This window comes from Nicotiana tomentosiformis, chromosome 5 (genome assembly GCF_000390325.3).
Source record: "Nicotiana tomentosiformis chromosome 5, ASM39032v3, whole genome shotgun sequence".
In the NCBI taxonomy this organism is placed as follows: domain Eukaryota; kingdom Viridiplantae; phylum Streptophyta; class Magnoliopsida; order Solanales; family Solanaceae; genus Nicotiana; species Nicotiana tomentosiformis.
Window position 1 is genome coordinate 27404026 of NC_090816.1, and position 15201 is coordinate 27419226.

The window sequence follows — 15201 nt, forward strand, 5'->3', positions numbered from 1 at the left end:
TGAAGGAAATGACCATTTTTGGTCCTTAAGTTTCTGCTCATCCATCACTAAAAGTCCATTTTCCGTCACTAAAAGTCCACACCAGAACTTGCTTGCATCAATCTTCATTCAATAGATCATAACTTTATGTATAAATGTCCAAATGATAAATGGTTTAACTTTCTGGAAACTAGAATCAAAAGACTACAACTTTCATGTTTTGAAACTTTTCCGATTCTATATGAATTGCGAGATATAAGCTTCCAATATTGGCTCTACGCATCAGAAAGTTTGGGCGAAACTGCTCTACTAGCCTTCATTCAATCAATCATAACTTTCTGTACAAATGTCCAAATAATAAATGATTTAACTTTATGGAAATTAGAATCAAAAGAATACAACTTTCATGTTTTGATAATTTTCCGGTTCTTTATGAATTACGAGATATAAGCTTCTAAAGTCGGCTCCATGCATCAAAAATTTCTGGCGAAACTGCTCTACCAGCCTTCATTCAATCCATCATAATTTTCTGTAAAAATGTCCAAATAATAAATGGTTTAACTTTCTGGAAACTAAAATCAAAGGGCTAACTCTTTGACTTTTTAAACATTTTCAGATTCCATATAGATTGCGAGATATAAGCTTCCAAACTTGGCTCCATGCACCAGAAATATCTGGCGAACAACTCTGCAACAGAAATTTCCAGCAACCCTCTTTGTCCGAAATCCATTATGTTTACCTTCCGAAATCCACCCGAGGCCCTCGGGACCTTAACCAATTATATTAACATGTCCCAAAATACAATACGAACTTAGTCGAGGCTTCAAACCACATCAAACAACATCAAAACGATGAATCGCACCTCAAATCAAAATCTATGAACTTTGAACTTTCAAATTCTATATGTTGTGCCGAAACATATCAAATCAATTCGGAATGACTTCAAATTATCGCACAAGTCATAAATGACATAACGGACCTATTTCAGTTACCAAAATCGGATTCCAACCTCGTTATCAAAAAGTCAACCCCCCGGTCAAACTTCCCAAAAATTTAACTTTCGGTATTTCAAGCCTAATTCCACTACGGACCTCCAAATAATTTTTCGGACACGCTCCTAAGTCCAAAATCACCATACAGAGTTATTGACATCATCAAAATTCTATTCTGGAGTTGTTTGCTCAAAAATCAACTCTCCGGTCAACTCTTTCCATTTAAGCTTCTAATTAAGGATTGTTTCTTGTAATAATTTCGAATCTTCCGAAAAATCAAACTCGACCACACCCGCGGGTCATAATACTTATTACGAAGTTGCTCGAGACCTTAAGTCGTTGAACGGGGCGTTAATTCTTAAAACGACAAGTCGGGTCATTATATTCTCCACATCTTAAACAAACATCCGTCCTCGAACGTGCGAAGAATTATTCTGAGGTTACCAAATTTATGATTTTACTTTTACACATATACTTACGGGTGATCCCACGTTACCATATTTGAGATAAGCCCGACAATACCGTCTCAGTTGAGATTATTTCTTTGATTTACACTTATAAGCCTTAAAACCAACTTCTTACACTCCAAACATTTTCAAAATGCCTAATTTTTACATCAACGCACGGTATTAGTCTCAACTGGCTATAGCCACTCATGTCTACACACACATCAACTTTTTTGATAGTGTTGAAGTACTTCAAAATTATTCCGGGGTGTTGCATTCTCCCCCACTTAGGATCATTCGCCCTCAAATATATAACATAACTTATCTCTTCTTTTGCACGTCTCAATCCCCCAAATATTTACTAACTCCCAAATTTTTTAGAAATTTCGGCAGAGTTTTCCCTGTAAATGAGTCTATCCACCTGCCAGAGTAACACCAAAACAACTCCTAACAACACATCCACAACCCTATAAAGCACCACAATGTATATATCAATAACACTAATCTCAGCATTACATGCACCACATTATCACACTGATATCAGGACATGAAGCATATCATATGTAGGCCCATCACCACATCTCTGGTCTTAATAGTTATTCATAATCGATTACAACATCACCGATTAACCTCATATTAACCAAAACTTTGTTTCGAATTTTTCACAACACTAACAGCAAAATGTGAGGCGTGAAGACCTCATAACTATTTACCCGACTTAACGAGTCACATTTAACGCCACATGGGCACTCACATTGTGGGCTAAAATTCAATAACTACGGCACAATTATGGTACATAAACACATAAAAGAATTATCACATAAGCCTATCAGGAATAACTCCCTATTAGTACTTTAGTACAAATTAAACTTCACAAAGGGAGAATTTAAACTCATAAATATTTCACCACAAGGACCTCGTCCTTATATAACTTCCACTGTGGCTTGTAACCCGATTTAAATATTTCACATCATATAAAAATACGAGGATCTCGTCCTCAACTCCGAATCACAAGTATTTTGCACATTGTGCCAACTGAAATTTCAATTTCCTTTCTTTCTTCTTTTCAATAAATTTCGTAAACATTTTTCATAACACATAATGAACCCTCATACTGATATGGTATATAATTCATAAAATTGGAATCAATTATTCTGAAACACATCAAACCCACTGTAATGAATAATAAAAATTACTTTTGGACTTATAGCCCTTAATGGTGCCCAAAAAAAAAAATGATAGACACGGACTAACATCATCATACCTCCCAACAGGGATAAACTTATAAGTGGTATGCAAAATTACGATGCTCACCCATAAGCGGAGCATAATAGGAGGACTCGCCTCAATATTCAGAACCGAATCCAATTAAGGAAAAATATTCTTTTATAACAGATCAGGATCATACCTGTAACGACACTATCTGGTGTAGTGGCTTCATCTACACCATAGCAAATATATCAACGGGCTGGGCCTCCCCCTCTAGGGTGCCCTTTACCCGCCTGTCCTCTACCTCTAACTGGTTGTGTACGTGGAGTATTAACTGGAATAAAGCTTATAACTTGAGTGCTCTGATGAAATCTACCCCTCCTAAGTCTGGGATAATTTCTCTTGATATGTCTAGTATCACCACGCTCATAACAACCCTTCTGCGGGTTCGGCTGCTCACACAGAGTTTGTGCCGGATAGCTGGAATACCCATTATAGGAATCCCATGCCGGTGGTGCATTAAAAGAACTTACTGGAACACTCCGAGTATTCTGAAATTGTTTCCATGACCCCGTTGATACTGAAATGTAGAATTATTAAGGATGCGGGAATACCGCAAGTCCCAGCATCATCCCATACAAATCTCAGCTCTTAATCATATACAAGTTTCAGAGAAGCTTTCAATACCACATAAATACATCTCATGCCAAAACTTATATAACACATGACCCCGCAATCTGATCGTTGATAGTGGACTTCCTTCAATTGGCACGAATACATAGGACACAGTACGATGATCCACAATACTAACCTTCAACGCTCGTACGACACCAGTCATAAGACGCCTCAAGTCATTTATTTGGCGCATGTCATCCTCGTGACAGTTAAATTCGCACCAATCTTCATTCAATCAATCATAATTTTATGTACAAATGTCCAAATGATGAATGGTTTAACTTTCTGGAAACTAGAATAAAAAAACTACAACTTTAATATTTTTGAAAAGTTTTTGATTCCTTATAAATTATGAGATATAAGCTTCCAAAGTCAGCTCCATGCATCAGAAATTTTTGGCAAAACTGTTCTACCAGCCTTCATTCAATCTATCATAACTTTCTGTACAAATGTCCAAATAATGAATGGTTTAACTTTCTAGAAATTAGAATCAAAATACTACAACTTTATAAATTTCTGATTCCTTATGAATTACGAGATATAAGCTTTCAAAGTAGGCTCCACGCATCAAAAATTTCTGGTGAAACTGCTCTACCAGCTTTCATTCAATCCATCATAACTTTCTGTAAACATGTCCAAATAATGAATGGTTTAACTTTATAGAAACTAGAATCAAAGGACTTCAAATTTTGCACACAAGTCATAAATAACATAACGGACCTATTTCAATTTCCAGAATCGGATTTCGACCTCGATATCAAAAAGTCAACCCTCTGGTCAAACTTCCCAAAAATTCAGCTTTCGGCATTTCAAGCCTAATTCCACTACGGACTTTCAAATAATTTTTCGGATACGTCCTCAAGTCCAAAATTACCATACGAAGCTATTGACATCATCAAAATTCCATTCCGGAGTCGTTTGTTCTAAAGTCAACTCTCCGATAAACTCTTTCCATTTAAGCTTCTAATTAAGGATTGTTTCTTTTAATAATTCCGAATCTTCAAAAAAAATCAAACTCGACCATATCCGCGGGTCATAATACTTATTACAAAATTGCTCGAGACCTTAAGTCGCTGAACGAGACATTAATTCTTAAAATGACAAGTCGGGTCGTTACATGCACTAAGGGTGATAATCTCGGCGGGAATTAGAGAAAAACTGATTTATCATGAGTTCTCCACTATGTATTTTTAATTATATCTAAAGCAGGATCCCCCACTATAAAAAGGATGGTTATATTTCTATAAGAAGACAAGTTTTTGCATACATTATAACTCAGATATCATACACTCCCCTATTGAAGAATTATCCTTTTCTAGGTTCATAGATTGATTCATCTTGCTTAATCCATAAATCATCATCTTTTCAACTTTGCTTATTATTCATTCTTTACGGTCAATATTCGATATTTCTATTTATTCTTACGATTTGTGTCAAGTTATACCACATACCTATAAAACTACGTACAAATTCAACTCTATCTGTTTTTCGGGTAAACAACTTTCTTTTCTTCTTTTGTGTGTTTTTATTCTTTTATGTTATTTTGTATTTAACAGACAAATAACATTCGATTTTACATTCTTTTGAAAAAATATAAAAATTTTCGATCGAGTTTTAAGTTCTATTTTTTCACACGGCATTCTACTTTTATCTTCTTAAGTTCTTCAAGAAAAAATAAATTGCACGATTTTTAATTTCTATTTTATAATGCATGCTTTTGTTTAATTTTAGGTGCTTTGTATTTAATTGACGAAATTTTTGTTTTAATTTGTTTCTTAATTTCTTTCACTAGAATATACTACACATAGTTGAATTTTAATTTCTACTTTATTTTACATGCTAACTGCACGATAATAATAAGGTTTTAACTTTGGATATTGCATGCTAACTGCACGATAATAATAAGGTTTTAACTTTGGATATTGCCTATTGGTTAGAATCAATCTCAAAAACATGAGAAGCAAATTTAAGATATGAAACAAAATGTTAAGCAAGTTCTTTTTGAAAAAGAACAAAAGGAAGTTATAATAATTTATATTGTTACGAAACTACGACTTCAGGAATATTTACTAGAATATTTACATTTATTTTAAATAATTTACCGACCAAAGTTGGTCGGTAAATTGGTCAAAAAGTTGACCGAGCTGGTCAGACTTGCTTAGTGAAAGAAACGTTTTAATTACCGAAGCGCTAGGACCATAGGGTCGGGTTCTTTTAGGGATAGACTTGTGAAGAAGTAATAATCTAATTAGTATATATATAATTTATCATCAAACATATCTATTTGTAAATCGATTTATCGACTTATAACTTACTTAGATGCATCGATGAATATTAAAAATAAAATTTTTGACCTATATTGATTAATATAAAAAATAAAACGTCTCGACCTATATCGATTAATCTATGCCATGCATTATTAGTGATGAACGAATGAAAAATAGAAGAATTAATACTAAACATCTTTGACATGTATATATATATGGATCACAAATAAAAGAAATAAAAGAAGTTATTAGCATTAAGAAAACGAGTTAATAGGTCAAATTAACGACTAAACATATTTAAAATAGAATAATATTGGTTTATCAATTGATAAATTTTTCGTACGAAGTAATATATGCGATTGATCATCAATTACAATATAGTGTATGCGTGTGTGTGTGAAATTACTCATATACTTAATTATAACTTAGAAAATTTACTTAGATAGATGCTATTATAGTTTATTAAAAGTAACTAATTAATATAATTATTTATAAATATTATGCTTATAGTTTATAATTATTTTCAATAATTGTATAGTTAAATAAAATAAATGCTTATAGTTTATAATAATTTTTTTATAGTTTATAATATTTTAAGAAATAAAAACACAAAAAGAAAAACAATTTTTTTATAAAAATAACCGACCAAAGTTGGTCGGTTTTTGGTCAAATGGTCAACACTTAATGTACCGACCAAAATTACCGACCAACTTTGGTCGGTAATTCTAAAAATAGATCTGAAATACGGGATTCCCCCCATTTTTTCTTACCTCTCTTCTCCAAATTTTCTTAACTCCTCACTCAATACCTTCACCCTCTCCTTCTCTATTTCCCTCACACAAATCCCATTCCCCACCCCACGTCGCCACCGCCCAGCTGGCGCCGTCGCCACTGCTAGCCACTGCCCACCTTCCTCCTCTCCTTCTCCACCTCCTAAAAATTCTAGATTTGAATTACAACTTATTTCTTTTTGTAACGACCCGGCCGGTTGTTTCGTGAGTTATAGCCCCATTTTCCCTATTTCTTCTTCTTTAGGTGTTATTTAGCTGTATTGAGTTGTATCGGATTGGTTGGTTCAGGTCCGGAGTGGTTTTCGGAGTGGAATGAGACCCTTAGTCTCTAAAGTAGAAGCTTAAGTTGGAAAAGTCAACCGGATGTTGACCTATGTATAAACGATCTCGAAATTTAATTCGGATGGTTCCATTAGCTTCGTTAGGTGATTTTGGACTTAGGAGTGCGTCCGGAATATGATTTGGAGGTCCGTAGTAGAATTAAACTTGAATTGGCGAAAGTTTGAAATTCGGCGATTTCGGTCGGCAGTGGAAAATTTGATATCGGGGTCGAAAATATAATTTCGAAAGTTGGAGTAGGTTCGTAGTGTCATTTGTGATGTGTGTGCAAAATTTGAGGTCATTCGGACGTGGTTTGATAAGTTTCGGCATCTGTTGTCGAATTTGGAAGTTTAGAAGTTCTTAGGCTTGAATCCGAGAGTAATTTGGTGTTTTGATGTTGTTTTGAGTGATTCGAAGGTTCGACTAAATTCGTATGATATTTTAGGATTGGTTTGTATATTTGGTTGAGGTCCCGGGGGCCTCGGATGAGTTTCGGGTGTGTTTCGGGTGAATTTTGAGCGTGTCCGGGCATTTCCGGAACTCGGGTATGGTTTTGGTGGTTTATATTTCGCGGACCGCAGCAGAATTTCGCGGCCGCGCTTGGAAGTTCTGCAGATCCGCTGATCTGACTTCGAAAGCCTATATCTTCTGATCTACAAGGAATTTGGAGATAATTCAAAATCGAAGGTTGTAGCCCTTCCTGTCTAGTTTCCATAAAGGTAAAGAAGTCATCATTTGGACATCTGTAGAGTAAGATATGACCAAAATACTAAAGCCTGGCAGTGGAGTCCCATGAATTTAGTGGACCGCGGGGCTCGGGGCGCGGCCGCGCTCAAAATTTCGCAGACCGCGAAGTGGGAGGCCAGAGGTGCACTTTATAAACGGGGTTTAGCGCATTATTTCACATTTTGGACCTAGGGAGCTCGGTTTGTGGCGATGTTTCGTGTTTGTTTTTAAGAAATTAATCGGGGTAAGTGATTCTAACTCGAATTTGGTTAATATACATGAATATATCAATGATTTCATCATCTGATTAGTACTTTGAGGTGGCGATTTGAGGAAAATTGTAGAAACTTCATAAAATGAATTTTTGGGATTTGAATATCGATGCGAAGTCGGATTTGAGTGAAACTAGTATGGTTGGACTCGTGAGTGAATGTGTGTTCGTAATTTGGGACTTTTACCTGATTCCGAGACGTGGGCCCGGGGGCCGGGTTTGAGCCCATTTCGGGTTTTGAGTCTAATTTGGTATTTTTCATGTGGAATTGATTTCTTTAGCCCATATTGATCGTATTGTATTACTTGTGGCTAGATTCGAGACGTTCGGAGGCCGAATTGAGAGGCAAGGGCATTCCGGAGTAGGACTTTGCTTGAATTGAGGTAAGTAACGCTTTCAAACTTGGTTCTGAGGGTTCGAAACCCCAAGTTATGTGTTGTGTGATTGGTATTGAGGTGACGCATATGCCAAGTGACGGGCGTGCGGGCGTGCACCATGAGAATTGTGACCTGGGTGATTCCATGGCACCGTCTTGTGACTTTATCCTGTTGATATCCATGTTTCCATCATGAGATAAAGTAGTTGAACTGTAAATCATGCTAGATATCATGTTTAGGCTTTGTGCCGGTATTATTTAGACCCTTAGCGATCGTTTCTTGATGTCATCTCACTAATTTCCATTTACTATTTCATACTTAGTCATGATCATGCATTTTTATATCATACCTCAGTCTCAGTTAATTAGCGATTCATCATATCATTGTTCCAGGTTATTTTCATGACATTATGAGCCCGTGGTGAGACTGGAGAGGTTGATGACTGAGTAAGGCCGAGTGCCTGGTTATCAGTGATAGTTATGGGGATCGGGCTACACGCCGCAGTGGTTATATTGATGATTATGATAGCGCTTGGGCTGTAGGAGCCCCACCGGAGTCTGTAACACACCCCTAGTGAGCGCGGTTGATATTATTGAGGGATAGATCTTTCCTGGACATGGATCTTTTCTGAAGTACTTGATACCTGGAGATGGATCTTCTCCACAGGGCTGGATTGGCCTTCCTCGGTACTGGGTGACTTATAGTCAGTGATGTATATGTTCTGGGATGGAACTTCCCTGGGCCATTTGGGCCATATATAGTACCGAATGGTTGAGAATTTGAGAGTGTGTGCACATGAGACTGACAACATGGTGCATCATATACAGTATGTGCATTGGCATGTAGAGATAACAGAGTTATATTCTTTACACTGTTCGGTTATGCTTCACTGTACTGTTTGAATTGCCTATTTAATTTGAAAGCATGCCTACGTTTCTGTTCAGTTATTTATATTTTATCTGTATCGGTTGAGTTCGTCACTACCTTTCAGTCCAAAGTTTGGACTTGTTACTTACTGAGTTGGTGTACTCACGTTACCCCCTGCACCTCGTGTGCGGATCCAGGCGATACCAGTCGTAGTGGCGGTTGCTGATTGAGGATCCTATAGTTTTGGAGACTATCAAGGTAGCTGCACGGCGTCCGCGGGCCTTGACTCTCCTTTCTTTATCTTTGTCATACTTTCAGTTTATATCTCTAGACACTATAGTAGACTGTATTTCTGATCTAGATGCTCATGTTCTCAGTGACACCCTAGTTTTGGGCTGGATTGTATCACTTTGGGATTTTTATATGTTTTAAACATTTTTTTTCTTAAATGTTAAATGCTTCCGTTTACGTTTTCAAATTTATTGCTGTTGGTGTTGGGTTGTTGAGTTGAAGCTGGCCTAGGTCCACGATAGACGCCATCACGACGGTTGATTTTAGGTCGTGACAAGTTGGTATCAGAGCCTAGGTTACATAGGTCTCACGAGTCATGAGCGGGTTTAGTAGTGTCTTGCGGATCGGTACAGAGACTTCTGTACTTATCTTCAAGAGGCTGCAAAACCTTTATGAAAATTTCACATTCTTGAATTCTTGTCGTGCGAATCTGTTGATTCTGGTAACTAAACATCTCTTGTTTCATTCTCTCACAGATGGTGAGGACTCATACCACCGGGCAGGATGGACAACCCCGGTACCACCAGCCAGGGCCGCAAGAGGCCGAGGGCGCGGTAGAGGCTGCGGTAGGGGCAAAGGTGTTTCCCGCATAGCACTTGGGACAGTACCTGTAGATTCACCAGTTTCCCCAGATCAGGACCAGATCCCAGTTGTTAATGCACCAGCTCATGCACCACCTGTGCCTATTGTGATTCCAGGCCTTCAGGAGGCCTTAGCTCAGATTCTGACGGCATGTACCGGCCTTGCTCAGGCGGTCTCTGTTCTGGCCGCATCAACCACTTCTTAGGCCGGGGGAGGTGCTCAGACTCCCGCCGCTCGCACATCGGAGCAGGTTGTTCAGGGATTTCAGACACCGGAGGCACCACCAGCCCAACCGGTTGCAACTGCTCAGGATTTTGTTATTCCTTCTATGCCTGAGGATAATCAGCGTAGATTGGAGAGGTTTTGGAGACTCCAGCTTCTACCTTTCAGTGGCATAGAGAGAGAGGATGCCCAGGACTTCTTGGACATGTGTCATAGGATACTTCGTACAGCTGGCATTCTGGAGCCTTGTGGGGTCTCATTTACTACTTTTCAATTTTCTGAGGCTGCACTCAGATGGTGGGAGACTTACGAGAGGCGTAGGCTTGTGGGCGCAGCACCCCTTACTTGGCAGCAATTCTCCATGATCTTTTTGGAGAAGTTCGTGCCTCAGTCCCGCAGAGAGGAGCTACGCAGGCAGTTTGAACAGCTTCGTCAGGGTGATATGTCTGTGACGTAGTGTGAGATGTGATTCTCGGAGTTAGCCCGTCATGCTATCTAGTTGGTTCCCACAGATAGGGAGAGGATCATGAGGTTTGTAGATGGTCTCACTTATCAGCTGTGATTGCTTATGACCAGAGAGAGAGAGTGTCGGGTGCTACTTTTGACGAGGTAGTCGACATCGCTTGCCAGATTGAGATGGTTCGCAGTTAGGAGAGGTTGAGAGGGAGGCCAAAAGGCCTCGTTGATAGGGAGGATTTAGTAGTGCTCCTTTTGGGGATCAGTTACAGCATGATAAAGGTCATCCTTTCGGGCATGCTCAGACGTCACACCCAATGCACCGAGGTGCATCTTCTGGCCATGGCCCCGATGATTATCAACAGGCCAGTCTTCATTCGGTGCACTACCAGTTCAGAGTTTTCCTCATGCACCATTAGCTCAGGGTTCATATGTTTCAGAACCTTCTAGCAGTTATTCTAGTGCTCGGGGTTTCCTTCAGTCCCCACCGCCATTTGCAGAGAGAGGTTGCTTTGAGTGCGGAGGTTTGGGTCATATAAGAAGGCATTGTCCCTACCTTTCGGGGGGTTCATCTCAATAGAGGAGTCAACCTTCGACTTCGGTACCAGTTACTTCTCCACCCGCCCAGCCAGACCGGGGTAGAGTTCAGTCAGTTAGGGGTCACCCTAGAGGGGGAGGCCGATCAGGTGGCGGTCACGCCCGTTTCTACGCACTCCCTGCTAGACTAGATGCCATTGCTTCAGATGCTGTGATTGCATATATTGTCTTAGTTTTCCATAGAGATGCCTTGTATTATTTGACCCTGGTCCCACTTATTCATATGTGTTCTCGTATTTTGTTCATTATCTGAATATGCCCCGTGAGTCTCTAGCTTTACCTGTTCATGTGTCTACGCCGGTGGGAGATACTGTCATTGTGGACCGTGTATATCGGTCATATGTGGTGACTATTGGGAGTCTGGAAACTGGAGTAGATCTTTTATTGCTTAGTATGGTCAATTTAGATGTTATCTTGGGTATGGTGAGTTATCAGATATTTTGTTATATGGCTTTGAGCCAAGTGAGGGAGTCTGCTATCTATGATTTGATTGCACGATTTTGTACGGTATTAGTTTTGGGCTGAGGCATACTTGTTGATTGGTCATGACTTGCAGAGGTTGATATCGGGGATGACTTGAGTAAGAAGGTTTCTTGAATACGGGTTATATTGCACTTTATGAAAAATCATGAAATGATTAAATTGTTATATTGAATGATGTAGTGCGCACGGAGTGTGAGTTTGATCGCTGGTGTTAAGGCAGGGTTACCCCTTTGAGTGTTGTTGTGCTAATGAGGTTCCAGGATTTACAGTAATTCTGTATGATTATGGATTCTACATTTTAGTAAAGGAAAGGTAAGAAGAAGAATTTTAAAGTTTACATAAGATATTTTTAGAGTGAGCATTACGTTTGCGGTATTTATGGAGGTACATAAGAAGAGTACAATGGCTTACGGGTCTTATGGTGGTGTGATGTTATGTTAGGGTGTCTTGTAGTGGGTTTTGGGTAAGGATCGTGGAGTTCTGACAAGGAGAAGTATCAAATTGAGGATAATTCAGAGGAAACACGAAGTAAATAGGACAATTGGGTAGTAGGCTAGACCAGTATGGTTATGTTCTTTCGGGTTTGTGTGGAATTATGTCATTTGCTTCTCCATGGTTATGGTAATGCACTTTGAGTACTTGATGCCGGATTGCGCGTGGTTATTGATTTTGAGCATGGTGGCTGAGGTATTTCATGTGGATCAGTGTTTGGATGGGGGCGCATATTGCGGCAGAGTTATGTTAAGATATGATCCTTGTGTTAGATTCGTGTGTTATGGTTCTACGGTGTGTGATGGGTTCTTAGCATTGCGTTGGGGTGGTACCCGCCGGGCTTACGAGACGATTCTCTTATTTGAAACATTTTCGTGATTGAGTATATTTGGAAGGTTGCTTATTGGTGCACGGATTGCATGGGCTGTGGCTTTAGATAGTATTGGTGTGGCATGTTAGTAGAGTAGCTGGTAATTGATAAGATGAAGTCGTCGGATCCAGGATGGGTGCTATTAGATTTTATTGTGGCATATTTGGAAGGATAATATCAAAAGTCGGCTTAGGAATTTGCTATGGGGTTCTTGTCGAAGGAGAGAGAGCTCCACGACTCCTAGATCTGGTGAATGGTTATGAGTCTCTGCGTGTTTCTTCCATCATCGGTGGTGTACGAAAGTTTTAGAATGGAGTCTTGTTTGATATGAGGTTTATTACGGGTATGGGGTTATTTCGAGCAGCTACGGTGATTAGAAATCATTACTTCGAGCATTTGAGCTATGTGGTATTTGAAGTTTTGAGAATTTGAATTATGGTTACGGCTTTTGGTACAGCTTGTTCATACTTATGCAGTGTGTAAGCTCCTATAAGAAATTCCGAATGTTGGAAATTGGATTCTAAAGCTTGTGGGCTAGGTAGAACTAAGAAATTTCAGTTATGTGGCGTTATCAGACCTATATAGGATAGGGTGACGTGGGATCACCCCCGGGTACGCGCGTGGTAAGATGGAATAGTGATTGGGTGGCTTAGAAACAACTCTTAGCATGTTCGAGGACGAACGTTTGTTTATGAGGGAGAGGATGTAACGACCCGGCCGGTCGTTTCGTGAGTTATAGTCCTGTTTCCCCCATTTCTACTTCCTTAGGTGTTATTTAGCTGTATTGTGTTGTATCAGGTTGGTTGGTTTAGGTCCGGAGTGGTTTTCGGAGTAGAATGAGACCCTTAGTCTCTAAAGTAGAAGCTTAAGTTGGAAAAGTCAACCGGATGTTGACCTATATGTAAACTATCTCAGAATTTAAATCAGATGGTTCCATTAGCTTTGTTAGGTGATTTTGCACTTAGAAGTACGTCCGTAATGTGATTTGGAGGTCCATAGTAGAAGTAGGCTTGAATCGGCGAAAGTTGGAAATTCGGCAATTTCGGTCGGCAGTGGAAAATTTGATATCGGGGTCGGAATGGAATTCCGGAAGTTGGAGTAGGTTCATAGTGTCATTTGTGACGTGTGTACAATATTTGAGGTCATTCGGACGTGGTTTGATAAGTTTCGGCATCTGTTTTCGAATTTGGAAGTTTAGAAGTTCTTAGGCTTGAATCCGAGGGTAATTTGGTGTTTTGAGTGATTCGAAGGTTCGACTAAGTTTGTATGATGTTTTAGGATTGGTTTGTATGTTTGGTTGAGGTCCCGTGGGCCTCGGGTGAGTTTCGGGTGTGTTTCGGGTTAATTTTGAGCGTGTCCGGGCATTTCCGGAACTCGGGTATGGTTCTGGTGGTTTATATTTCGCGGACCGCAGCAGAATTTCATGGCCGCGCTTGGCATTTCGCGGACCGCGACAGAATTTCGCGGCCGCGCTTGGAAGGTTTGCAGATCCGCTGATCCGACTTCGGAAGCCTATATCTTCTGATCTACAAGGAATTTGGAGATGAATCTAGCCCTTCGTGTCTAGTTTCCAGAAAGGTAAAGAAGTCATCATTTGGACATCTGTAGAGTAAGATATGACCAAAATACTAAAGCCTGGCAGTGGAGTCCCATGAATTTAGCGGACCGCACCATTGTTTCGCGACCGCGGGGCCCGGGTGCGGCCGCGCTCAAAATTTCACAGACCACGAAGTGGGAGGCCAGAGGTGCACTTTATAAACGGGGTTTAGCGCATTATTTCACATTTTGGACCTAGAGAGCTCGGTTTGTGGCGATGTTTCGTGTTTGTTTTTAAGAAATTAATCGGGGTAAATGATTCTAACTCGAATTTGGCTAATATACACGAATATATCAATGATTTCATTCATCTGATTAGTACTTTGAGGTGGAGATTTGGGGAAAATTGTAGAAACTTCATAAAATGAATTTTTGGGATTTGAATGTCGATTTGAAGTAGGATTTGAGTGAAACTAGTATGGTTGGACTCGTGAGTGAATGGGTGTTCGTAATTAGGGACTTTTACCCGATTCTGAGATGTGGGCCCGGGGGCCGAGTTTTAGCCCATTTCGGGTTTTGAGTCTAATTTGGTATTTTTCATGTGGAATTGATTCCTTTAGCCCATATTGATCGTATTATATTACTTGTGGCTAGTTTCGGGACATTCGGAGGCCGAATTGAGAGGCAAGGGCATTCCGGAGTAGGACTTTGCTTGAATTGAGGTAAGTAACGCTTTCAAACTTGGTTCTGAGGGTTCGAAACCCCAAGTTATGTGTTGTGTGATTGGTATTGAGGTGACGCATATGCTAAGTGACGGGCGTGCGGGCGTGCACCGTGAGAATTGTGACCTGGGTGATTCCATGGCACCGTCTAGTGACTTTATCCTGTTGATATCTATGTTTTCATCATGAGATAAAGTAGTTGAACTGTAAATCAAGCTAGATATCATGTTTAGGCTTTGTGCCGGTATTGTTTAGACCCTTAGCGGTCGTTTCTTGGTGTCATCTCACTAATTTCCATTTACTATTTCATACTTAGTCATGATCATGCATTTTTATATCATACTTCAGTCTCAGTTAATTATCGATTCATCATATCATTGTTCCGGGTTATTTTCATGACATTATGAGCCCGTGGTGAGACTGGAGAGGTTGATGACTGAGTAAGGCCGAGTGTCTGGTTATGAGTGATAGTTATGGGGATCGGGCTGCACGCCGCAGTGGTTATATTGATGATTATGATAGCGCTTTG